The 25,713-nt window shown below is 32.9% G+C and overlaps 1 long non-coding RNA gene across 3 annotated transcripts; it reads left to right on the forward strand.

The window, feature by feature from the left end:
- The first annotated feature begins 18,086 nt into the window (after positions 1-18,086).
- Positions 18,087-23,396, forward strand: LOC134247456 (uncharacterized). Of its 3 annotated transcripts, XR_009987853.1 has the most exons (8): positions 18,087-18,160; positions 18,237-18,413; positions 19,722-19,827; positions 20,512-20,594; positions 20,671-20,847; positions 22,158-22,263; positions 22,948-23,030; positions 23,107-23,396. It is a non-coding gene; the product is annotated as an uncharacterized LOC134247456 (long non-coding RNA). The 3 variants fall into 3 exon arrangements; XR_009987856.1 differs by lacking the exon at positions 20,671-20,847; XR_009987854.1 differs by lacking the exon at positions 18,237-18,413.
- The last annotated feature ends 2,317 nt before the right edge of the window (positions 23,397-25,713 follow it).

The raw sequence follows: 25,713 nt of genomic DNA on the forward strand, positions 1-25,713 counted from the left end.
TTTGAACAAACTTGAATCTACACTACTTGAGGATGCTTCCATATAAGTTTCATCTTTCCTGACAAAGTGGTTCTTGAGAAGAAGATTTTTAAAACATGCCACCAATTTTTTATTAATTCCAATTTATCTCCACTTGAATGAAGGCGTGGCCCTTCATTTGAACAAACTTGAATCCCCTTTACCCAAGAATGTTTGGTAGCAAGTTTGGTTGAAATTGGCCCAGCGGTTCTGGAGAAGAAGTCGAAAATATGAAAAGTTTACAGACAGACCGACAGACAGACGGACTCCAGACAAAATGTAATCGGCCTTTGGCTCAGGTGAGCTAAAAAGTACATAATTATACAAAAATATTGGCTTGCCGGTTATAAAAATTATGGTGTTCCAATGACGTGAAGTTGCAATGTGCACATGCTGTTGTGTTAACACAAAACATACCATTATGCTAACACATCTTTAAACAATCTTTTGTGTATTAGCTTGACAGCATTTTGGAAACAGTGTGCCGGCATATTGTTACTGACGTACGTGCTAGCACATTGTCACCTCGTGCTGGCATGTTGTCATAAATGCACTAGCACATTAATCGTAAACCTGCTACTGCAATATTACTTTGCGCTAGTATGTTGTCTTAAAAGGGATAGCATAAATGACTGCCTGAATTAGTGTAAACTATTTTTAATTGATGAAAGAGTACTTTAACAAATTATACATAGAATGTAAAAATATCTTGGAACTCAATTTAAAAGTCTTGTTATCTCATTTATTAGTCAAAGAATTACATGTATTATAAAAAAAATCAATTTCTTTTGGATAGGTGTGACTCATCTGAGTACTGAAATTTGATACCAAGCATGACCAAGATTTGCCAGAACAGCATCTGTTTAGATATAACAAGGAATAAACAGCATAGTGAAATTAAAACAGTCAAGTTTTGGTTCGTGAAGACCACTTTTAAATACACAGTATATCAATTTTAAATTTTGATTTGACAACGTAAATCAACAAATATGAACATATCAATTGCTCTCAGTTTTTCAAGTTAAATAGATTTTGTAACAGAAATACATGTACCGGTAATTACATTGGAATAAATGTTATTTTTAAATGGAATATTTTGTTTGTGTTGCATGTTGACCTCTTTATTAAGGTCTTCCCTTTCTAAGTTTAGACTTACTTATTCTTATGGTTAAGATCTCTGTCTTCAGCAAGATTCCCTGCGGTTAGTGTCATATCGTTACTTACATTGTTTTTTGTTGTTTTTTTTTTTTTTTTTTTTTGGGGGGGGGCGATTTCAGTCAGATTTGGTTCCTGTCAGTTAATTTTACACCTGGGTAGACAAAGTCAAGCCAGGTATACAATTTACTAATCAGTTACCATACCTTACCTTGTCAAACCCACTTAGTCACTTCAAAAACTATATATTGATTGGATATATATTACCCCTCTGACAGATAAAATCATAAAATTTAAGTTGCCATGTCTAGTGGTTTGTAGATTTATTAATAATCCTTCCTCCTCTATTGATCATCACTCTTGGATGAGTTGGAAAATACCTAATATTAAGTTATAAAATGATGTCACGTAGTGCTACATAATAGCTGTATTTTTGTGAGTCGCGCTGTAAAACATGCAGACAAGGTTTCACACTGTGTGTTTGTTACTGACTGTTTCTTAATTCTAAATTAATAATATGAAGTAACAATGATATAAACTTATTGATTATAATTTATAAACGATATGTTATTTACATCCCATTCAAGAATTTATGACTCAGATTGAGATGTCACTTAGCCTACATGTTACATGTAGGCCATTTCTGTGATAAGACTGCAGTATTGGTTTGTTTGTTTGTTTATTGTCCTTTTAAATATTTTTCAGTCATGTTATGATGCCATCAATCCCATCATTTTGATCACTTGCTGGTGGAGGCCTGCAAATATACACACCAGTTACCTGTACTCAGCACGTATGGTTTTTCAGACGTGAGGCATTTTTTGTGCCAACTCTGAGACGGAACCTCAGTTTATACAGTCTCATCGGAGGAACCTGTTTGAGCTGTCACCACATCCAGCAGTGACATTTGAACCTAATCCATGTGAGGATGAGCTGCTTAATGCTACTTGATTGATTGTATGTTGTTTTAGATCTCATTTGAGAATTCTTCACTAATATAGAGATATGTTACCATATACATTGTAATGGTAAATGTCTTAAAATTAAGACCTTTTCTTTGAACTCAGCAATGTGAGTGTGTTGTGTGAACCTGTGTTAGCGAGACAGTGTGTTGTATGAATTTGTGATAGCAAGACAGCGTGATGTGTGAACTCATGTAAGCAAGGCAGTGTGTTGTGTGAACTCTTGTTAGCCTGATGGTGTGTTGCGTAAACTCGTGTTAGCGAGACAACTTGTTGTGTGATCTCATGTTAGCGTGACCGTGTGTTGTGTGAAATCATGTACTAAGTGTGACAGTGTGTTGTGTGAACTCGTGTTAGCGAGACAGATTGTTGTGTGAACTCCTATTAGCGAGACTGCGTGTTGTGTAAACTCGTTTTAACGAGACTGCGTGTTGTGTGAACTCGTGTTAGAGAGACAGTGTGTATTTTGAATTCGTGTTAGCGTGACAGCGTGTTGTTCGAACTTGTGTTATAGAGACAGTGTGTATTTTGAATTCGTGTTAGCGTGACAACGTGTTGTGTGAACTCGTGTTAGCCTGACAGTGTGTTGTGTGAAATCATATTAGCGTGACAGTGTGTCAACGCAACAGCGTGTGGTGCGATCTTGTGTTTAGTGAATAGTGAGACAGCTTGTTATGTGAACTCATGTTAGCGTGACATTGTGTTGTGTAAACTTGTGTTAGCGTGTCAGCGTGATGTATGAACTCATGTTGCAAGACAGCGTTTTGTGTGAACTTATGTTAGCGTGACAGTGTGTTGTATAAACTCTTGTACTCGAAGCGTGACAGTGGGTTGTGTGTTAGCATAACAAGGTGTAGTGTGAACTTGTATAAGCGAGACAGCATGATGTGTGAACTTATGTTAGCAAGATAGAGTGTTGTGTAAACTCAGGTTAGCTTGACGGTGTGTTGTGTTAACTCGTGTTAGGGAGATAACGTAATGTGTGAACTCATGTTAGCGTGACAGTATGTTGTGTGAATTCATGTAAGTGTGACAGTTAGTTGTGTGAACTTGTGTTAGCTAGACAGAGTGTTGTGTTAACTGGTATTAATGAGACTGCATGTTGTGTAAACTCATGTTAGCGAGACTGCATGTTGTGTAAACTCATGTTAGCGAGACTGCATGTTTTGTAAACTCATGTTAGCGAGATTGCGTATTGTGTGAACTCTTGTTAGTAAGACAGCGTGTTGTGTGAATTCGTGTTAGCGTGACAGTGTGTTGTGTAAACTCGTGTTAGCGTGACAGCGTAATGTATGAACTCATGTTAGCAAGACAGCGTTTTGTGTGAACTCATGTTAGCATGAAAAGCATGAAAGTGTGTTATGTAAACTTTTGTAAACGTGACAGTGTGTTGTGTGTTAGCGCAACAGGGTGTTGTGTGAACTTGTGATAGCGAGACAGCGTGATGTGTGAATTTATGTTAGCAAGACAGCATGTTGTGTGAACTCGTGTTAGCCTGGCGGTGTGATGCGTGAACTCGTGTTAGCAAGACAGTGTGTTGTGTAAACTTGTGTTTGTGAGACAGCGTGTTATGTGAACTCGTGTTAGCGAGACAGCGTGTTGTGTGAATTTGTGTTAGTGTGACAGTGTGTTGTGCGTTAGCATGACAGCATGTGGTGCGAACTTGTGTTAGTACGAAAGTGTTTTTTAGTGTTGTGATGGCGAGCTTTATGTTAGCATAATGGCGTCTTTTGTGTCGGTAAGATGGCATGTTTTATGAAAACGCTATTGAGCTTTAGCAAGTGGCCCTATCCGGACACGCCTTATTATAATTGATCAATTCTCAGATATACAGTGAATTATTATTGTCACCAAAAAATCAGCATTTACAGTTGCAATTACCTAATTAATAGATGTTTATTCCCTTAAGGAGGAATTCCACACCAACTTTTTATTTTATAGATCTCTGAGTCAGCCTTTTTAAACAATGGTTTCAGCATTGAAAAACTGACATTAGCTCTTAATTATTTTATATGATTTTTTTTAGCTCTTTTGAGTTTAATTTTAATCAGGTTAGGTCTAAATATTAAAAAAAATTAATTTCTCTAAAATTTCTCAATTTTATTTCCATTTATTTTCATAATATGATTGACAAACATCTTCTCAGTTGTGACTAGTTTTATGGTTTTCTAACCATAGGTGTAAAAAATATTCACAAATAATGTGTTTTATTTTCATAAATAATTTTTTATTAAAAAAATTTGTAAACTCACACCATCCTTTCTTTACATATTTTATTAGATATTCATTTGATGCATTCGTTTACAGAAAAATTTAACTCAAAAACATCTTATCTGGATTTAAAATTTTTTTTTAACATTTTCTTTGAAAAAAGTCAAAAAATTAATATGAAATATTAATTAAGAGCTAACTAATATTGGCCTTTCAATGCTGAATCCGTTGTTGAAAAAGGATGACTCAAAGATCTATAATATAAGAAGTTGGTGTGGCATTCCACCTTAATCAATTGGTATTTTTCAGTTTTATTCATGCTAACTACATGAACGTAATTACTATGTGGTAATTCAAGAAATATGTATATTAACAATATATTATTTAAAAGTGCATAATTATAAAATTATTGGCTTGCCAGTTATAAAAATTTTGGTGTTCCAATGATGTGAAGTTGCAATGTGCTAGCATGTTGTTTTCAACAGACTGCCACTCCAATGCAACTTTACACAACATGCTGTTATGTTAACACACAACACACCATCATGCAAGCACAACTTTAAAGCCGCTTAACCCGAAACAGGCACATATTATCTTTCACAATAAATGTACGTCATTACATAGATAATATAAAAAAATAGATTATAAGATTGATTTAATAGTTTATTACAACAATCCTTACATGGAAAACGCAGATCAAAAACCTTATTGACAAACAGTAGTTCCTGGCGAAAGTTCAGATCTGCTGTGAAGTCAATTTTGAGAAAAATAAGTTCATCAGTAGTCACCCATTATCATCTTTGAATTAAATTAATCAGAATGACCTGACCAAAAAAGGCGATAGTTCATCAGTAACATTGGGAACTATTATGATACTATCTAATTATACTGTGTAAATGTTTTAAAGCAATTTTTAAGCTGATGATATATCAAAACACTGATATATCCGTAGCATAAAACACTTCACTAATATGATTGCATCATAGGTGATGCTGGTATATGTCTACAAATCAAAGTCCAAATATGAGGTTGTATAAATTTTGTAGGTACAGTTTCAATGGTGTTGGAGAGATTACCATTGGATTATTTATCCTTGTGCTCACTCCAGAATCAGACTTTAAGAAAGGGTTTTTGCTGTTTGAGTCAAAGAAATAAAGAATGGTAGCAAAGTTGACATTTGAACATATTGCCAAGAAGGAAGACCCACTCGTTGCTTTGCAAAGAGCTTTGCTCTAGTTATTGTTCTTTTTTTTCTTTACACATTTTTGTGCAGACTATTTCTCAGAGATGCTTGAGTAGATTGACTAGCAATTGTCAGGAATGATGTATCATGAACTAAACCTGATACCTTTTTTTTATTATCCGAAAAATCACTTCCGGTCGCGGAAGTTATCGCCCTTTAATCGAGTTTTAGTGACCATTTTGTCTGGACAAAAACTCAAAAACGACGAAAGCTAGAATGCTGTCATTTTCAGGACTGATAGACAACATATTGTAGTTTTGCACCTGTACTTTCAAATCTTCCGGAAGTGCTTAGTATGGAAGCTCGGTGGGGGGACGAAATCAAGGACACGAAACATGACTGATTTTTTGAGACATTTTGCATAATATCTTTTAAAGTATAATTATTTTGTTAAAATATATTGAAGAATAATTCTGCAGAATGACAATACCTTTAACAATATGTCAAGAAAAATGTGCTGACTCATCACATTAGGGGCCGAGAGGGGCCAAAAGTCTTTATTCGATAACTCTGTAACGGTCAATACTTTGTTATACATTATTGAAGCAAAATTGTTCATTTCAAAAATCTTCAACTATATATTATGATTTTCATGTCGTATTGTACATAATTAGGGGCGAAGAGGGGCCAGAATGCTAAATATTTGACATTTCATATCTCGGCAATGAGAAATATTTTGATAAGTAATGTTGAAAAAAAGATGTTCAAAATCATGTTCTGTACAATATGCAACCTTTCATTTTTCGCTAAACGTCCCCATAAAGGAGTTGAAGGGTTGGCCCCTAAATCTTTCTTTTGCAAATAACTCCAAAACGAAAGAGAATCTCTCAATAGTTGTTGAACAAAAAATGTTCAAAATCTTGAGAGCTTTTAGATGAAATTACAAGAAAGAGACTGGACACTCAAATTAAGGACCGAGAGGGGCCAAAAATCTGCAATAACTTTTTGTCATTTAATATTTTGTAATACATTACTGAACCAAAAATGTTTAATTAAAGGCCATAAGGGGCCAGAATTGCTAAATCTTTGACTCTTGATATCTCGACAGTGAGAAATATTTTGATAAGTGATATTTAACAAAGATGTTCAAAATAATATTCTAAAAAATATGCAACCTTTCATTTTTTACTAAACGTCCCCATTAGGGAGTTGAAGGGTTGGCCCCTAAATAATTCTTTTGCAAATAGCTCGAAAACGAAAAACAATCTGTGAACACTTGTTGAACAAAAAGTTTTCAAAAACCTAAAAGCTTTCACGTGAAATTAATAAATGGGGCTTGGCACTCTTATTAGGGACCAAGAGGGGCCAAAAGTCTTCAATCGATAACTCTTTATTTGTTAATATTTTGTTATACATTACTGAAGCAATAATGTTTATCTAAAACATTTTTAACTATATATTATGATTTTCATGTCGTATGGTACATAATTAGGGGCCAAGAGGGACCAGAATGCTAAATATTTGACGTTTCATATCTCGACAGTGAGAAATATTTTGATAAGTAATATTGCACAAAAGATGTTCAAAATCATGTTCTGTATAATATACAACCTTTTATTTTCCGCTAAACGTCCTCATTAAGGAGTTGAAGGATTGGCCCTTAAATATTTCTTCAGCAAATAACTTGAAAACGAAACAGAATCTCTGAATAGTTGTTAAACAAAAAATGTTAAAAGACCTAAGAACTTTAAGATGAAATCAATAAAAAGGGGCCGGGAACTCAAATTAGGACCAAGAAGGGCCAAAAGTCTTCAATCGATCACTCTTTATCAGTCAATATATTGTAATACATTACTGAAGCAAAAATGTTTATCTCAGCAATCTTTAACTATATATATAATGATTTTTATGTCGAACGGTACATAATTAGGGACAACACGGGGCCAGAATGCTAAATCTTTGACTTTTTATATCTCGACAGTAAGAAATATTTTGATAAGTAATATTTAACAAAGATGTTCAAAATAATGTTCTAAACAAGATGCAACCTTTCTTTTTTTACTAAACGTCCCCATAAGGGAGTTGAAGGGTTGGCCCTTAAATGATTCTTTTGCAAATAGCTCGAAAACGAAAATCAATCTCTGAACACGTGTTATACAAAAAGTGTTCAAAAACCTAAAAGCTTTCAAGTGAAATCAATAAGAAGGGGCTGGACACTCAAATTAGAGACCAAGAGATGCAAAAATTCTTCAATCGATAACTCTTTATCTGTTAATATTTTGTTATACATTACTGAAGCAAAAATATTTATCTAAACCATTTTCAACTATATATTATGATTTTCATGTCGTATTGTACATAATTATGGGCCAAGAGGGGCCAGAATGCTAAATATTTGACATTTCATATCTCGGCAGTGAGAAATATTTTGATAAGTAATGTTGAAAAAAAGATGTTCAAAATCATGTTCTGTACAATATGCAACCTTTCATTTTTCGCTAAACGTCCCCATTAAGGAGTTGAAGGATTGGCCCCTAAATATTTTTTTAGCAAATAACTTGAAAACGAAAAAGAATCTCTGAATAGTTGTTGAACAAAAAATGTTCAAATACCGAAGAACTTTAAGATGAAATCAATAAAAAGGGGCTGGGAATTCAACTTAGGGGCCAATAAGGGCCTAAAGTCTTCAATCGATAACTCTTTATCAGTCAATATTTTGTAATGCGTAACTGAAGCAAAGATGTTTATTTCAACCATTTATAACTAAATATTATGATTTTTATGTCGTATGGTACATAATTAGGGGTAACACGGGGCCAGAATGCTAAATCTTTGTCGTTCATATCTCGAAAATAAGAAAAAATTTGATAAGTTATATTGAACACAAGATGTTCAAAATAATGTTCTAAACAATATGCAACCTTTCATTTTCACTAAACGTCCCCATTAGGAAGTTGAAGGGTTGATACCTAAATATCTCTTTTGCAAATAACTCAAAACCGAAACAGAATCTCTGAATAGTTGTTAAATAAAAAGTGTTCAAAATCCAAAGAGCTTTAAGATGATATGGCGAAACAAGAGGCCCATGGGCCACATCGCTCACCTGAGCACCAAGGGTAGGAAAAAGTAGAAAATGGCCTTTTATTGTAAAGGTAAAATCCAAAAGTACTCCCATGACCAATCATGGATTTGCTATTTTTTAGAAAATGATTTTTAAAGAATTTTCCAATATATATCTTTAAAAGCTTTTGTCGTCTATTTAATCCCGCCTTACCCCTGGGGGTCATGATTTGAACAAATTTGAATCTAAACTACTTGAGCATGCTTCCATATAAATATGATGAATTACGGCTTTGTCATTCTTGAGAAGAAGATGTTTAAAGAATTTTCCTATATATTTCTATGTAAAACCTTGGTCGGCCATTTTGGCCCTACCCTTGCCCCGGGGGGTCATGATTTGAACAAACTTGAATCTACACTATCTGAGCATGCTTCCATATAAAAATGATGAATTATGGCTTTGTCATTCTTGAGAAGAAGATTTTTAAAGAATTTTCCTATATATTTCTATATAAAATTTTGGTCGGCCATTTTGGCCCCGCCCTACCCCCGGGGGTCATGATTTGAACAAACTTGAATTTACACTACCTGAACATGCTTTCATACAAATATGATGAATTATGGCTTTGTCATTCTTGAGAGGAAGATGTTTAAAGAATTTTCCTATATATTTCTATATAAAACTTTAGTCAGCCATTCAGGCCCCGCCCTACCCCCGGGGGTCATGATTTGAACAAACCTTAATCTACACTACCTGAACATGCTTCACCATAAGTTTCATCTTTCCTGGCACAGTGGTTCTTGAGAAGAAGTTTTTTGAAATATGCCACCAAATTTTCATTAATTCCCAATTATCTCCCCTTGAATGAGGGCGTGGCCCTTCATTTGAACAAACTTGAATCCCCTTCACCCAAGGATACTTTGTGGCAAGTTGAAATTGGCCCAGTGGTTCTTGAGAAGAAGTCGAAAATGTGAAAAGTTTACAGACAGACAGACGGACAGACAGACGGACGCCGGACAAAATGTGATCAGAAAAGCTCTCTTGAGCTTTCAGCTCAGGTGAGCTAAAACGGCTGATCCCTAATATTAAGGACCGTGAGGGGCCAAAAGTCGACTTTTTTAAGTCTTTAATGTTCAACAGTCAGGGGCATGATGGAAACCAAGTTATTTTTTTAAAATAACTTGTTTAGGTTACTTCACTTATTTATTACTAAACACAAAACAACTCGTTTGAGTTGATGCTTAAAAAGTAGAATGCCTATCAGTTTTGTGAAAAAAAAACACTCATATTTTGATTTTGCTACTGATTTAAGATGATTTAAGGATTAGAAAACTGTAAATATATGTACTTCTTTAAATAGACTCAACAAACTTAATATCTCCTGAGTAGATACAATGATATTAAAAAAATAAGACAATATTTTCAAGGAAAAATAATTCCATTTCATTAACATTTTAGAGGTCAATTACACATCTTCCGCCAATTTTGCCAACATTGAGACTAATTTTCCTAAAACTTTGGATATTGCTGTACAATTTCTATGTCTTACATTTTTTGTGCAAAGCTGTACATTTTTGTGCAAGAGTTTTAAAGTTAAGGATGAAATAACTGAAATAAGTTATAATTTGTTGGATTTCAATGTGTTTAATCTGAAAGATAGATTACTTTTACTGTCATTAGCATTTTCCATCCACTTAATAACCCAAGCACAGCAGGAATAAAGCTGTTTAGATGCCAGAAGGTTTACAATAATGAGTAGTAAAGTATCAATAACAGGAAAAAGTTACTGAAGAAAAGCATAATCAGGGCAAGATAACCCAAAATGTTGACATTAAATAATTGAAACGAATTATTGTATAAATAACTTGTTTTCATGATGCCCTTGACTGTTTAATGTCTTTTCATAGATTATGGAAAATCATTATTCTAAAATGAAAATCTCAATCAAAATCTTATCTCATCTCATCAAGAACTGGACGGAAGACCCACTCGTTGCTCGCAACGAGATCGTATCTAGTTAAGGTCTTCCGACTTCCTTCGGAAGACCTTATTGTTTTCCTTCTGTTTTCTATTATTGTTATTATGCATTCTTCATAGTACAACCGATATCTCAGCTGTGCGTGGACGGATTTCAAAGATTTTCACAGGGATAATGCATCATGTAAATATTTCCAGACGTGTTTTTCATTTTTTTTTTAAATTCACTTTCGCGATTTTTAGGGATTTTTGTATTTTTTAAAAGGCATTTTGTCCAACAGTTTCCTTGAGAACGGCTAAAGATATAAAAGTGAAACTCACTGAGGTGATAGAACATCGGAGTTATGGGGAATGACCTTTATTTTTCGTCGTCTGCACTTCCGGTCGCATACGGAAGTGAAATCAAAACGTCCCAATTTTCAATTTTTTTGTTTTTCAATATTTTTCTTTAGAATTTAAATGGTTTATAGTGTGTCTTATGAGAATTCCAAATATGTGTTCAATATCTTTATGCGTGCATATATTGAAAAGATATGACCGAACCAAACTTTGTCTCATTGTCGGGGGGTTCGAATTCCGCGGTAGGCGTTTCTTTGGTTATGTCTTTTTTCAGTTGCAAATGACTTTTATTTTTTTTAATAACACGTATGGAACATTTTGCTGACTTTAGAAAGCTTTTTTCTGAGATATTTTGAGGAATACCTGTAATTATCATTATGTATGTTGAGAGACTGCTGCAAATAAACGTAAACCAAAAAAAAAACATTCTGAAATATATTTCATGGGATGACGCAGCATAGAACTCAAACGAAAAGTCAGTCGGAAGACCGCTTGTTGCTCTAGCAACAAGAACCCTTCTACTTATTATGTTCCCCAAACAGAGTTTGGGAACATATTGTTTTTACTCTGTTTCTTACTATTATTCTTTTTTCTTCTTATTTCTTCTCCGGACTTTTTTGTCCGCGAGTGTTCTCAGAAACTGTTCACCCAACTGAGTTTTAGCTAAAACCTTTCTAGGGTTCATAGGTGTGTAGTGTAGGTGTGCGGAACGAAGGTCATTTTGCGCGCATACGCATGCACGTGCGGGCGCGTGAAATGAGGGAAATGACTGATATACTTAGAATGTCCATAACTTTTACACTTTTTGGTCAAATGCTTTGAAACTCATTACATAAGGATATATTAGTAATATTAATAACATGACACTGTCAAATTAGCAAGAACTCACGCTCATGCGGCTTGCTCTGATTGGCTGAAACAAAAATCTCAATATCTCTTTTGTTTTTTGACGAAACGCTTTCAAATTTTAATCATAGTCATGCATTAGGATATACTACAGTATAGTATGGAAAAGATTTCATGAAATCACGCGCATGCACGAGCGCTGCAATCTGATTGGCTGAAAGTTTAAATGGCTACATCCCCCTTTTTTTTAGACGAAATGCTTTTAAATATAAAAAAAATCATGCATTAGGATATCCTGCAATATGATTTAGAAAAACAAAATTCAAGAAATCACGCGCTTGCAAGTGTGCTGCAATCTGATTTGCTGAAACTTTAAATGGCTATATCTCCTTTATTTTTGGACGAAATGTTTTGAAATTCAAAACAGAGTTATGCATAAATATATCCTACAGTATGATTTAGAAAAAAACAATCATGAAATACGCGGATGCACGTTTGCTGCAATCTTATTGGCTGAAACTTTAAATGGCTATAACTTTCTTGGTTTTCAAACAAACAGGATGGGATTTAGAACATAGATAGATATCAGGGCCTCCTACAAGACGGTATGGTCATCATGCACGTGCACGCACGTGCGTGCATTTGGAACGAGTGAAATTAAAAAATACACTTCAATGAGTGAATTTTAATACTTTTGGACTAAATGCTTTAATATATATTATATTTGAATATACATGTACATGTATAGAAAGTGTAGAAAAGATGATATGATCATTACGCACGTGCATTCACATGCGCACCCATGCAATATAAAATTGGGATATAATTGGTATCCGTCTGGGAAAAAATTGTTAAAGTCAAAAATCCACAGAAGTTGTCTTATTTAAGGTAAAGATCCATACCATGCTACAAGAATAACGAAGCTACAGATTTTGTTTAAACTTCTCAGAATTTGAATTAAGTATTTGTCCTTTTCATATCTGCGTAAATTTTTAGGTCAACCGGGCCTCCTTTTGTTAGGACTGTTACTAAAAATAGATATTGTCTCGAGAAATTACAAAAATGAAGGAATTGAGTAATATATGCTAGCTTTTTAAAATTAAAGGCAAATAAAAATATTTAACATATGAATTGTAGAGAGGATATGCTTGTTTAACGGTTTAATTAATTTTTACATCTGCTGATCCATTTAATTGTACTTTTTAGGACGAATTCAACATATTTAACTCAAAATTATAAAGTTCATTTCTGGTAAAAATTAATTGCTGCTTGATATTCTAACTACAGATTTCTTTTTAAAATTAACACGTTATTTTCCAATGTTCTCTCCCTTATATGGCATAAAAATTAAGTGGGGCAGCGGGCATCAAACAAGAAATTTTCACATTTTTATACCAAATTTGCTGAAAAATGATAATTTGAAAAATCTTTTTAACATCTATACTTTTAGGATTTGGGTGTAAAAATCGCTTTAAATATTTAAAACTATCGATAATAGAACAGTAATAAGTATGGTTTAAATCATAAGTTGAATATTTAATGCATTGACGTCCAAAAATTCGTTTTCACGATTCACAAGCATAATAGTAATCGGGTTCAATCTTCGGAATATTCTATAAACCGTTCATGCGCATGTGTGACGTTATGACGGAAGTGAAAGAAGAAAATACTTTCAGTTTCTACATTGGTCTTTTGGATGCGATTTATTTGATTAAAAATTTAGAGAAGTGGCATGTTTTACTACTTTTTGTGTCTATGTAATACATTTTTCGCTATTCATAGATACAAATTAGTGGTTTGTTTGCCACATCTTTTTAACGTCTGGTTTCTGATCTCAGGAAATGCTTCGGGTCTGTACAAGTAAGGTGCAACTTTGTTTATCATGTTTTTATCCATATACCATACACAAATAGATAAAATTAATGTACGCAGTGATGAATATGTCCAGTGTTTCCACTTTGTAATGTTCGTTTGTTTAAACAATATAAACACCGTGCTTATAGGCGATCATATCCTTGAAGGCAGAGATCCCCTTCTTAAGCTAGGGACACTGAATGATCGAGGTTTTCCGTACATAACAGGTCCAGCAAAATACCCCGATAAAGGTATAGCTTTATCAAGATATTCAAAAATACCTTGATCAAGGTATTTTATGTAATGAAAATTCAAAAAAATTCTTTAAAAATTTAAAACTGAAAGTCGAGTTCAGAGTTTTTGACACAGGGATTAATCTAGGGCAAATTGACTACCGATATTCGGTATTTTTCCCCTAAAGAAAATTTCCCCATAAGATCTAATTTTCCCCTTTTGATGAGTAAAATATTCCCCTCACAATAATAAAAACTTCAATTTTTTCCCCTTCATAAAAACTTGAAAATTCAAAGTAGAATGTTTCAGTATACGAGAAATATGGTTTTACTTTGCTACTTTATGCACTTTAAATGGTCATAAAAATGCTGAAATTCAATTGGCCCATAGGCAGGGCTTGCCCTTCACCTGCTCGAGTGGTTCCCAGACCTCGGCTGATTTTCCCAATTTCTCCAGAAAGGGTAGTTTCCCCCAAAACCTATATTAATCCCTGAAATTGTCATTGTGTCTACTCGTGCATGAAAAACAATCTGGTATCAAAAAGAAAGCATAAAGTAACGTCTCCTCACAAGACACGTTTTTTCTATGGATTTGTTTCTATTTGTGTACTTTACATGCATGGGTGAATTTACTGACAACAACTCAGATTGAAATTTTCGTGGCAGATCTAGTGGTGAGTGTGTGTGTTCCCATGGACATTGCAGAGTTATTAAATGTACATACTTAACCTAGCAGTACAATTATTCTCTGCCATCCTTGGACTTTTAGTAAGCTGTAGTTTATTGATACATTGCCAAAAAAAAATTCCTTAATACACACATATGCTGAAAATTTAGAAAAATTTGTTTTAAAGCTAGTGCACAATAACCTTTAGCTACCATTTGTAGTGCTTTGGGTAGTGTATTGGTGCACCTGTCATAAGACTGACAGGTGTCCTGGGTTCGAATCTCTGGAAGTTGAAAAAATACAGAGTAACAAATAAATGGTTCTCTTGTCGAAATCATTATCGTTTGCTTACCGGGTATATGCTTGTACGTAGTACATAACCATTTGCGAACCTTTTGGGCCTCTTGTTATAATATGTTTGCTAAAGCCAATTTCCAAATTGATGATAAAATTACATATTTGTCATCTATGGTATATACAATATGTATAATAAATTAGAAAAATCATACGTCGCACAGACCCAGGGGTCTATATCGGATGGGGAAGGGGATATTTCCGTCTTCAAGCACCCATGAATAGTATAGCGATAGATATCAGTAGCTAATAAGATAATAAGGATCCCCAGTGTACTTTTCTAGATCACAATTTTATGCATTACCATGATTACTGTAATGATGGTTAGACTTAAACCCACAAATAATATATGACAGTAACAAAGAAGGATATATATGTATAAGATGATAAATAGGAATGCCTATGAGATCATAGAGGGTGATATAAAAAGGAATAAGGAAAAGGATAAATTTTTTTTGGCAATGTATCAATGTCCTTTCCTACTTAAATGAAATATTCAGTTTGTTTTTTTTTATCAATACATGTAATTATTTTATGTTTCAGTGCAAGGATATACCAAATAACAGAACATTTATATTTGTGCAGTAACTATTTTATGTATGATATATACATTGTAAAAAAAAGTTTTCCAATTTTTTTTTCAAAATCCCGAGTCAATCCCCAGAGGACGATATTTTAATTCAAACAATGAGAAGAGAAAAACGACTTTTAAAAATCGGAATATTGAAGCAAAGTAGTTAGGTACCTGAATACTTGAGCCGTACGTGGTTCGAAAATGGTTATGTACTAGGCCTATGTACAAACATGTAAGCAAACGATAATGACTTTCGACAAGAGAACCATTTATTTGTTACTCTGTATTTCTTCAACTTACAGAGACAAAAAACGACCCGATTGTCGAAGTCTTTTAGTTATCTTGTACTCGAGACAATGAATCTTCCGGAAAAACCCCTACATAAACAAATACATGGGCGCAGACATTTTGGACACCCAAGGTTGTGCGGAGGAGAAAATACTAGCTGGCGCGTGATTGGTCAATAAGAGAAAAGACTTGTTATGTATTTGACAAGTGAAATAAAGTTGATAAAAATCTCATATCAAGACTTGGGTTTCTTTGAGGTATATAGGAATTACAGGTAAAAATTTGAAGGGAGGGATGCACTTTGGTTAGAGATTTTCATTTGGTGTCAAACGCACCTAGTTGTAAACAAATGGAAATTGAAAGTAAAAGTGCAACGGCACGGTATATTTTTTCTGGCATTTTTTTGTTTTCCAATATCTCTAACTTTCACGACAAAAAGGTCATTTGCCCGAAATTCAATACATGTATCAGTGAGAGGGGCTAAAGTTTGTATGGAAGTCTATGGGAAAACATTTGGTGGTGTTTGTCCTATAGAATAAGTATAATTTCATGGATAAAAATTGATTACAGCCAAAAAATGAATCAGCTCCTATTTTTTTGGCATTGGGATTATATTTTAGTGAGTTTTGACTATTTGTTTAAAAATTAGAGGGATTGGGTAAATTGAGGCTCACAATGGGGACTGCACATAGTGAAAAAATGCCAAATTTTTTGCCCTAGCTCCCATATTTTCAATAAATGTTCATGTAAATAATTTTAAATAGATATTTATACCGAAATTTACTGTGAATATTGTAAATAATACAATATCAATATTTATGGGCATCATCAATACACAAAACATATGAATATCCCCCTCGCAGTTTGAGAAATTCATTTAAATCCACGTATTTTATGAGTGTAGACATTGGAACAGATTGAGTAATCCTCTTTCAAATTTGTGTTAATCAGAGTTGATTGAATAATTTATAACAAAATTTGACTGCTGTTAACTAATTGGGTTACTTTGTTTTTACATAAGGGGCATAATCCAGCAGAAAAGCCAGTTTCAGTCATGTAATCAGTGCTGGCTTGAAATAAAAGTTATATTTTTTGTGAAACTTAGAGATTACTTGTAGGAAATTTAATTGAAATTACAGTACAATATATTTTTGCAGAAAATACATTGAAAATGCAATAAATATGCAAAGTTATAACTGAAAAAAATTATGAAAAAGGTGTCTGAATATCCCTCCTCCTTGCCATATCCAATCTTGATATTCTGCTGAAAAGGGGGGGGGTGATTTTGTGCTCTAATCATGCTGAAAAATGAAGGAATTTTGTTTAAATTTGGTTTATTTGAATAACAAGAGTCATGTTTATGTGCATGTATTTTTTTTCAATTTCTTTGATATTTTTAAAACTAATTATCTGAGTAAATTCTATTTTAACATGATTATTTTAAAGGTATTACATCACAAATGCTTTGAAAAAATTCAAAAGATGGTGTAAATAATAAAGAATTATTATATAAGCTACTAGATGCATTTATCAGTATGTTTTAAAAAAAATAAAATGTATTTCAGCAATGCATTATCAAGAAGGAAGAGATTAATGAACCCTACCCTCTTACAATGAACAACACATTGACACTCTCGGGATGATCCCTTTGCTTTCATTTAGAGTTCCAAGGTATGGTTTTCTTAGAAAATCTAGTTAATCTCTCAATATTTAAGTTATTTAAAACTTTTTATAGATTATCATAAAATAAATTTCCTCAGAACTGCAGTTAATTAAATACTTTGCGTACAATGGAGCACTGTATTCAGTCAGACAATATGATTTGTCTGCCCTTGGCATTTAATCAATTTATTAATTATGTCAATAATAAGAAATGATATGCAAATAGATATATTTGCCTTTTATGAGAATATACATATTTAACATCAATTACATGAAATGTTCATGAAAATTGGCTAAAATGTAGGTCACCCCCCTTCAAAATTACAAAATTTTCAGTGGGGATGTATTTGATTCTCTGATGCCATCAACCCACTGCTGATAGAATTTGTTTTAATCTTATGTACATTTGAACTAGATATAATTCTCTTTCTTTCCATTGATTATTTTATCTACATTAGTTTTCACTCTTTCCATAACCCAGCTTTTTCTTACAAAAACCTGCTGATTTTCTTCATTTTTCATTAATAACGGGTACCTGCTACCCTGAATGATTAACATGATCTACCTTGAGAAATTATTAGATATAATAAGAAAAACAAGCAAAACAAATGCTAGATTAATCATTTTATTTTAAAAGTTTGAAAGAAAAATAGAAAAATGCTTCAATTTATAGACATCTTTTCTGTTTCACAGATGTTCGTCTGATTGACTGGGGTGTGAAATGTAACAGCCAATGGTGTACTTAAGCTAAGACTGTCAGTCCCAATATTCAAGAGGTGAGATAAGCAATGGATATGTGTTCTAAATTTACTAAATTGAACACTTTTTATAAATGTTTCTTTTACTCTATAGGAAAAACCCCTACATAAACAAATACATGGGCGCAGACATTTTGGACACCCAAGGTTGTGCGGAGGAGAAAATACTAGCTGGCGCGTGATTGGTCAATAAGAGAAAAGACTTGTTATGTATTTGACAAGTGAAATAAAGTTGATAAAAATCTCATATCAAGACTTGGGTTTCTTTGAGGTATATAGGAATTACAGGTAAAAATTTGAAGGGAGGGATGCACTTTGGTTAGAGATTTTCATTTGGTGTCAAACGCACCTAGTTGTAAACAAATGGAAATTGAAAGTAAAAGTGCAACGGCACGGTATATTTTTTCTGGCATTTTTTTGTTTTCCAATATCTCTAACTTTCACGACAAAAAGGTCATTTGCCCGAAATTCAATACATGTATCAGTGAGAGGGGCTAAAGTTTGTATGGAAGTCTATGGGAAAACATTTGGTGGTGTTTGTCCTATAGAATAAGTATAATTTCATGGATAAAAATTGATTACAGCCAAAAAATGAATCAGCTCCTATTTTTTTGGCATTGGGATTATATTTTAGTGAGTTTTGACTATTTGTTTAAAAATTAGAGGGATTGGGTAAATTGAGGCTCACAATGGGGACTGCACATAGTGAAAAAATGCCAAATTTTTTGCCCTAGCTCCCATATTTTCAATAAATGTTCATGTAAATAATTTTAAATAGATATTTATACCGAAATTTACTGTGAATATTGTAAATAATACAATATCAATATTTATGGGCATCATCAATACACAAAACATATGAATATCCCCCTCGCAGTTTGAGAAATTCATTTAAATCCACGTATTTTATGAGTGTAGACATTGGAACAGATTGAGTAATCCTCTTTCAAATTTGTGTTAATCAGAGTTGATTGAATAATTTATAACAAAATTTGACTGCTGTTAACTAATTGGGTTACTTTGTTTTTACATAAGGGGCATAATCCAGCAGAAAAGCCAGTTTCAGTCATGTAATCAGTGCTGGCTTGAAATAAAAGTTATATTTTTTGTGAAACTTAGAGATTACTTGTAGGAAATTTAATTGAAATTACAGTACAATATATTTTTGCAGAAAATACATTGAAAATGCAATAAATATGCAAAGTTATAACTGAAAAAAATTATGAAAAAGGTGTCTGAATATCCCTCCTCCTTGCCATATCCAATCTTGATATTCTGCTGAAAAGGGGGGGGGTGATTTTGTGCTCTAATCATGCTGAAAAATGAAGGAATTTTGTTTAAATTTGGTTTATTTGAATAACAAGAGTCATGTTTATGTGCATGTATTTTTTTTCAATTTCTTTGATATTTTTAAAACTAATTATCTGAGTAAATTCTATTTTAACATGATTATTTTAAAGGTATTACATCACAAATGCTTTGAAAAAATTCAAAAGATGGTGTAAATAATAAAGAATTATTATATAAGCTACTAGATGCATTTATCAGTATGTTTTAAAAAAAATAAAATGTATTTCAGCAATGCATTATCAAGAAGGAAGAGATTAATGAACCCTACCCTCTTACAATGAACAACACATTGACACTCTCGGGATGATCCCTTTGCTTTCATTTAGAGTTCCAAGGTATGGTTTTCTTAGAAAATCTAGTTAATCTCTCAATATTTAAGTTATTTAAAACTTTTTATAGATTATCATAAAATAAATTTCCTCAGAACTGCAGTTAATTAAATACTTTGCGTACAATGGAGCACTGTATTCAGTCAGACAATATGATTTGTCTGCCCTTGGCATTTAATCAATTTATTAATTATGTCAATAATAAGAAATGATATGCAAATAGATATATTTGCCTTTTATGAGAATATACATATTTAACATCAATTACATGAAATGTTCATGAAAATTGGCTAAAATGTAGGTCACCCCCCTTCAAAATTACAAAATTTTCAGTGGGGATGTATTTGATTCTCTGATGCCAGCAACCCACTGCTGATAGAATTTGTTTTAATCTTATGTACATTTGAACTAGATATAATTCTCTTTCTTTCCATTGATTATTTTATCTACATTAGTTTTCACTCTTTCCATAACCCAGCTTTTTCTTACAAAAACCTGCTGATTTTCTTCATTTTTCATTAATAACGGGTACCTGCTACCCTGAATGATTAACATGATCTACCTTGAGAAATTATTAGATATAATAAGAAAAACAAGCAAAACAAATGCTAGATTAATCATTTTATTTTAAAAGTTTGAAAGAAAAATAGAAAAATGCTTCAATTTATAGACATCTTTTCTGTTTCACAGATGTTGGTCTGATTGACTGGGGTGTGAAATGTAACAGCCAATGGTGTACTTAAGCTAAGACTGTCAGTCCCAATATTCAAGAGGTGAGATAAGCAATGGATATGTGTTCTAAATTTACTAAATTGAACACTTTTTATAAATGTTTCTTTTACTCTATAGGAAAAACCCCTACATAAACAAATACATGGGCGCAGACATTTTGGACACCCAAGGTTGTGCGGAGGAGAAAATACTAGCTGGCGCGTGATTGGTCAATAAGAGAAAAGACTTGTTATGTATTTGACAAGTGAAATAAAGTTGATAAAAATCTCATATCAAGACTTGGGTTTCTTTGAGGTATATAGGAATTACAGGTAAAAATTTGAAGGGAGGGATGCACTTTGGTTAGAGATTTTCATTTGGTGTCAAACGCACCTAGTTGTAAACAAATGGAAATTGAAAGTAAAAGTGCAACGGCACGGTATATTTTTTCTGGCATTTTTTTGTTTTCCAATATCTCTAACTTTCACGACAAAAAGGTCATTTGCCCGAAATTCAATACATGTATCAGTGAGAGGGGCTAAAGTTTGTATGGAAGTCTATGGGAAAACATTTGGTGGTGTTTGTCCTATAGAATAAGTATAATTTCATGGATAAAAATTGATTACAGCCAAAAAATGAATCAGCTCCTATTTTTTTGGCATTGGGATTATATTTTAGTGAGTTTTGACTATTTGTTTAAAAATTAGAGGGATTGGGTAAATTGAGGCTCACAATGGGGACTGCACATAGTGAAAAAATGCCAAATTTTTTGCCCTAGCTCCCATATTTTCAATAAATGTTCATGTAAATAATTTTAAATAGATATTTATACCGAAATTTACTGTGAATATTGTAAATAATACAATATCAATATTTATGGGCATCATCAATACACAAAACATATGAATATCCCCCTCGCAGTTTGAGAAATTCATTTAAATCCACGTATTTTATGAGTGTAGACATTGGAACAGATTGAGTAATCCTCTTTCAAATTTGTGTTAATCAGAGTTGATTGAATAATTTATAACAAAATTTGACTGCTGTTAACTAATTGGGTTACTTTGTTTTTACATAAGGGGCATAATCCAGCAGAAAAGCCAGTTTCAGTCATGTAATCAGTGCTGGCTTGAAATAAAAGTTATATTTTTTGTGAAACTTAGAGATTACTTGTAGGAAATTTAATTGAAATTACAGTACAATATATTTTTGCAGAAAATACATTGAAAATGCAATAAATATGCAAAGTTATAACTGAAAAAAATTATGAAAAAGGTGTCTGAATATCCCTCCTCCTTGCCATATCCAATCTTGATATTCTGCTGAAAAGGGGGGGGGGGTGATTTTGTGCTCTAATCATGCTGAAAAATGAAGGAATTTTGTTTAAATTTGGTTTATTTGAATAACAAGAGTCATGTTTATGTGCATGTATTTTTTTTCAATTTCTTTGATATTTTTAAAACTAATTATCTGAGTAAATTCTATTTTAACATGATTATTTTAAAGGTATTACATCACAAATGCTTTGAAAAAATTCAAAAGATGGTGTAAATAATAAAGAATTATTATATAAGCTACTAGATGCATTTATCAGTATGTTTTAAAAAAAATAAAATGTATTTCAGCAATGCATTATCAAGAAGGAAGAGATTAATGAACCCTACCCTCTTACAATGAACAACACATTGACACTCTCGGGATGATCCCTTTGCTTTCATTTAGAGTTCCAAGGTATGGTTTTCTTAGAAAATCTAGTTAATCTCTCAATATTTAAGTTATTTAAAACTTTTTATAGATTATCATAAAATAAATTTCCTCAGAACTGCAGTTAATTAAATACTTTGCGTACAATGGAGCACTGTATTCAGTCAGACAATATGATTTGTCTGCCCTTGGCATTTAATCAATTTATTAATTATGTCAATAATAAGAAATGATATGCAAATAGATATATTTGCCTTTTATGAGAATATACATATTTAACATCAATTACATGAAATGTTCATGAAAATTGGCTAAAATGTAGGTCACCCCCCTTCAAAATTACAAAATTTTCAGTGGGGATGTATTTGATTCTCTGATGCCAGCAACCCACTGCTGATAGAATTTGTTTTAATCTTATGTACATTTGAACTAGATATAATTCTCTTTCTTTCCATTGATTATTTTATCTACATTAGTTTTCACTCTTTCCATAACCCAGCTTTTTCTTACAAAAACCTGCTGATTTTCTTCATTTTTCATTAATAACGGGTACCTGCTACCCTGAATGATTAACATGATCTACCTTGAGAAATTATTAGATATAATAAGAAAAACAAGCAAAACAAATGCTAGATTAATCATTTTATTTTAAAAGTTTGAAAGAAAAATAGAAAAATGCTTCAATTTATAGACATCTTTTCTGTTTCACAGATGTTCGTCTGATTGACTGGGGTGTGAAATGTAACAGCCAATGGTGTACTTAAGCTAAGACTGTCAGTCCCAATATTCAAGAGGTGAGATAAGCAATGGATATGTGTTCTAAATTTACTAAATTGAACACTTTTTATAAATGTTTCTTTTACTCTATAGGAAAAACCCCTACATAAACAAATACATGGGCGCAGACATTTTGGACACCCAAGGTTGTGCGGAGGAGAAAATACTAGCTGGCGCGTGATTGGTCAATAAGAGAAAAGACTTGTTATGTATTTGACAAGTGAAATAAAGTTGATAAAAATCTCATATCAAGACTTGGGTTTCTTTGAGGTATATAGGAATTACAGGTAAAAATTTGAAGGGAGGGATGCACTTTGGTTAGAGATTTTCATTTGGTGTCAAACGCACCTAGTTGTAAACAAATGGAAATTGAAAGTAAAAGTGCAACGGTACGGTATATTTTTTCTGGCATTTTTTGTTTTCCAATATCTCGAACTTTCACGACAAAAAGGTCATTTGCCCGAAATTCAATACATGTATCAGTGAGAGGGGCTAAAGTTTGTATGGAAGTCTATGGGAAAACATTTGGTGGTGTTTGTCCTTCCATGCCGTCTTTGTTGTACTTTCGGTTTGACGAATCATCTAAATTTAAACTCTCCTTCGATCATGCATCCCGGAAAATAACTGAACATCGTATATTTATGCCTTTTATTTGGAAATTAATGTACCTTTTTTTACGGTAAGTGAAATCGACGTCAGGCATTTTTGATAGAATAAGCGTCGGGCGCGTTTGACGTAATAACGTTACAAACGAGAATAACGTCACATAACGTTATTTTACGTGGTATGGATCTTTACCTTAATGAGGGTTACAGAGAATGTGGCACCAAAAGGGAGTTGGGGAACATCTGTAACGGTTCCTATTACAATTAGCACTATTTATTATTTTTCTTCTTCCTGGGAAAATATTTTCCGCGAGTGATCTTGTAAACTACACATCCGACTAAGGTGAAACCTTTTTAGGGTCAGAAGGTCATTTTGCGCGCACGTGCTTGCAAGAGCGCGCACGTGCAACACGTGAAATGTCCAATATAATGTATATAACCATAACTTTTCTATTTTTTGACGAAATGTTTTGAAACTCATAATGTAAGAATATATTAGAAGTATAGACAAGTTGACATGGTCAAAATAGCAAGATCTCACGCATATGCACGTGCACTTTGTTCTGATTGCCTGAAACTAAAGTCTCGATATCTCTTTTGTTTTAAGTCATAATTCTTCGAAATTTTGAACTTAGTTACACATTTTGAAGATCTACAGCATGATATATAAGAATTTTAATGAAAGCACGTACGTGCACGTGTGCTGGCAAGAGCACACACGTGCAAAATGTGAAATTACCAATATAATGGATATTGCCGTAACTTTTCTATTTCTTGATGAAATTTTTTGAAATTCATAATGTATGGATATATTAGTAGTATAGACAAGATGACAAATTCAAAATAGCAAGATCTTACGCGCATGTACGTGCGCTCCGCTCTGATTGGCTGAAACTAAAGTCTCAATATCTTTCTTGTTTTATGTCATAATTCTTTAACATTTTGAACACAGTCATTCATTATGAAGATCTACAGCAAGTTATATCAGAATTATCTTGAAAGCACGTAAATCCTAGTGTTCTGCAATCTGATTGGCTGAAACTTTAAATGCCTATGATTTCCTTGTTTCTCAACAAAACAGGTGAAATTTAGAATACAAATAGGTATAATGGATTCCCACATGATACTACTATCAAAATTGAATGCAAGAACGTGCTTGCATGGACCTGCGCACGTGCAATGCGTAAAATGAACAATATATTGGAAAAAACGGTAACATTTATATTTTATTGATTTTTTATTGATTCTTGGAATATAAAGATATGGAAATAGTTTAGAAAACAGGCCATGATAACCTTAATGCTTGCATGTGCATGCACGTGCGTTTGCATGCAATGCATTAAATTACAAAAAGTTTATATTATTGAAGGTATTAAAATAATTTTTTTATGAAATCCTGCGATACTGAGCGTATTAAAACGGTATTATAGGAAATCGGCACAGTCGTTACAATTCAATCTAGTTACTTTTATTTTATCTTCTTCTTCCTGCGTACTTTTTTGTCAGGGAGTGATCTAAAGACTTGTAAACTGTTTATCCGATGTATGTAAAACCTTTTTAGGGTCAGTGGACATGTTATGTAGATTTGCGGAATCAAGGTCATTTTGCGCACACGTGCTTGCAAGAGCATGCACGTGCTTCACGTGAAATGTCCAATATAATAGATATAGCCATATCTTTTTAATTTTTTGATGAAAGGCTTTGAAACTCTTAATGTGAGAATATATTAGTAGTACTAGTATAGACATGATGACATGGTCAAAAAAGCAAGATCTCACGCGCATGCACGTGCGCTTTGCTCTGATTGGCTGAAACTAAAGTCTTAATATCTTTCTTGTTTTTTGACAAAATCCTTTATAATTTTGAACATATTCATACAATATAAAGATCTACAGCATAATATTTAAGAATTATCATCAAAACACACGCATGCACGTTTGATGCAATCTGATTGGCTTAAACTTTAAATGTCTATAACTTTCTAAGTTCCCAACGAAACGGGATGAAATTCAAAATATGAATAAGTATGATGTATTCCTACATTATGATACTTCGAATTTGAAAGCAAGGACATGCATGCACGTGCGCACGCGCA

Source organism: Saccostrea cucullata, unplaced genomic scaffold (genome assembly GCF_032062105.1).
Source record: "Saccostrea cucullata isolate Sc308-1 unplaced genomic scaffold, CSIRO_AGI_Scuc_v1 ctg3137, whole genome shotgun sequence".
Classification (NCBI taxonomy): domain Eukaryota; kingdom Metazoa; phylum Mollusca; class Bivalvia; order Ostreida; family Ostreidae; genus Saccostrea; species Saccostrea cuccullata.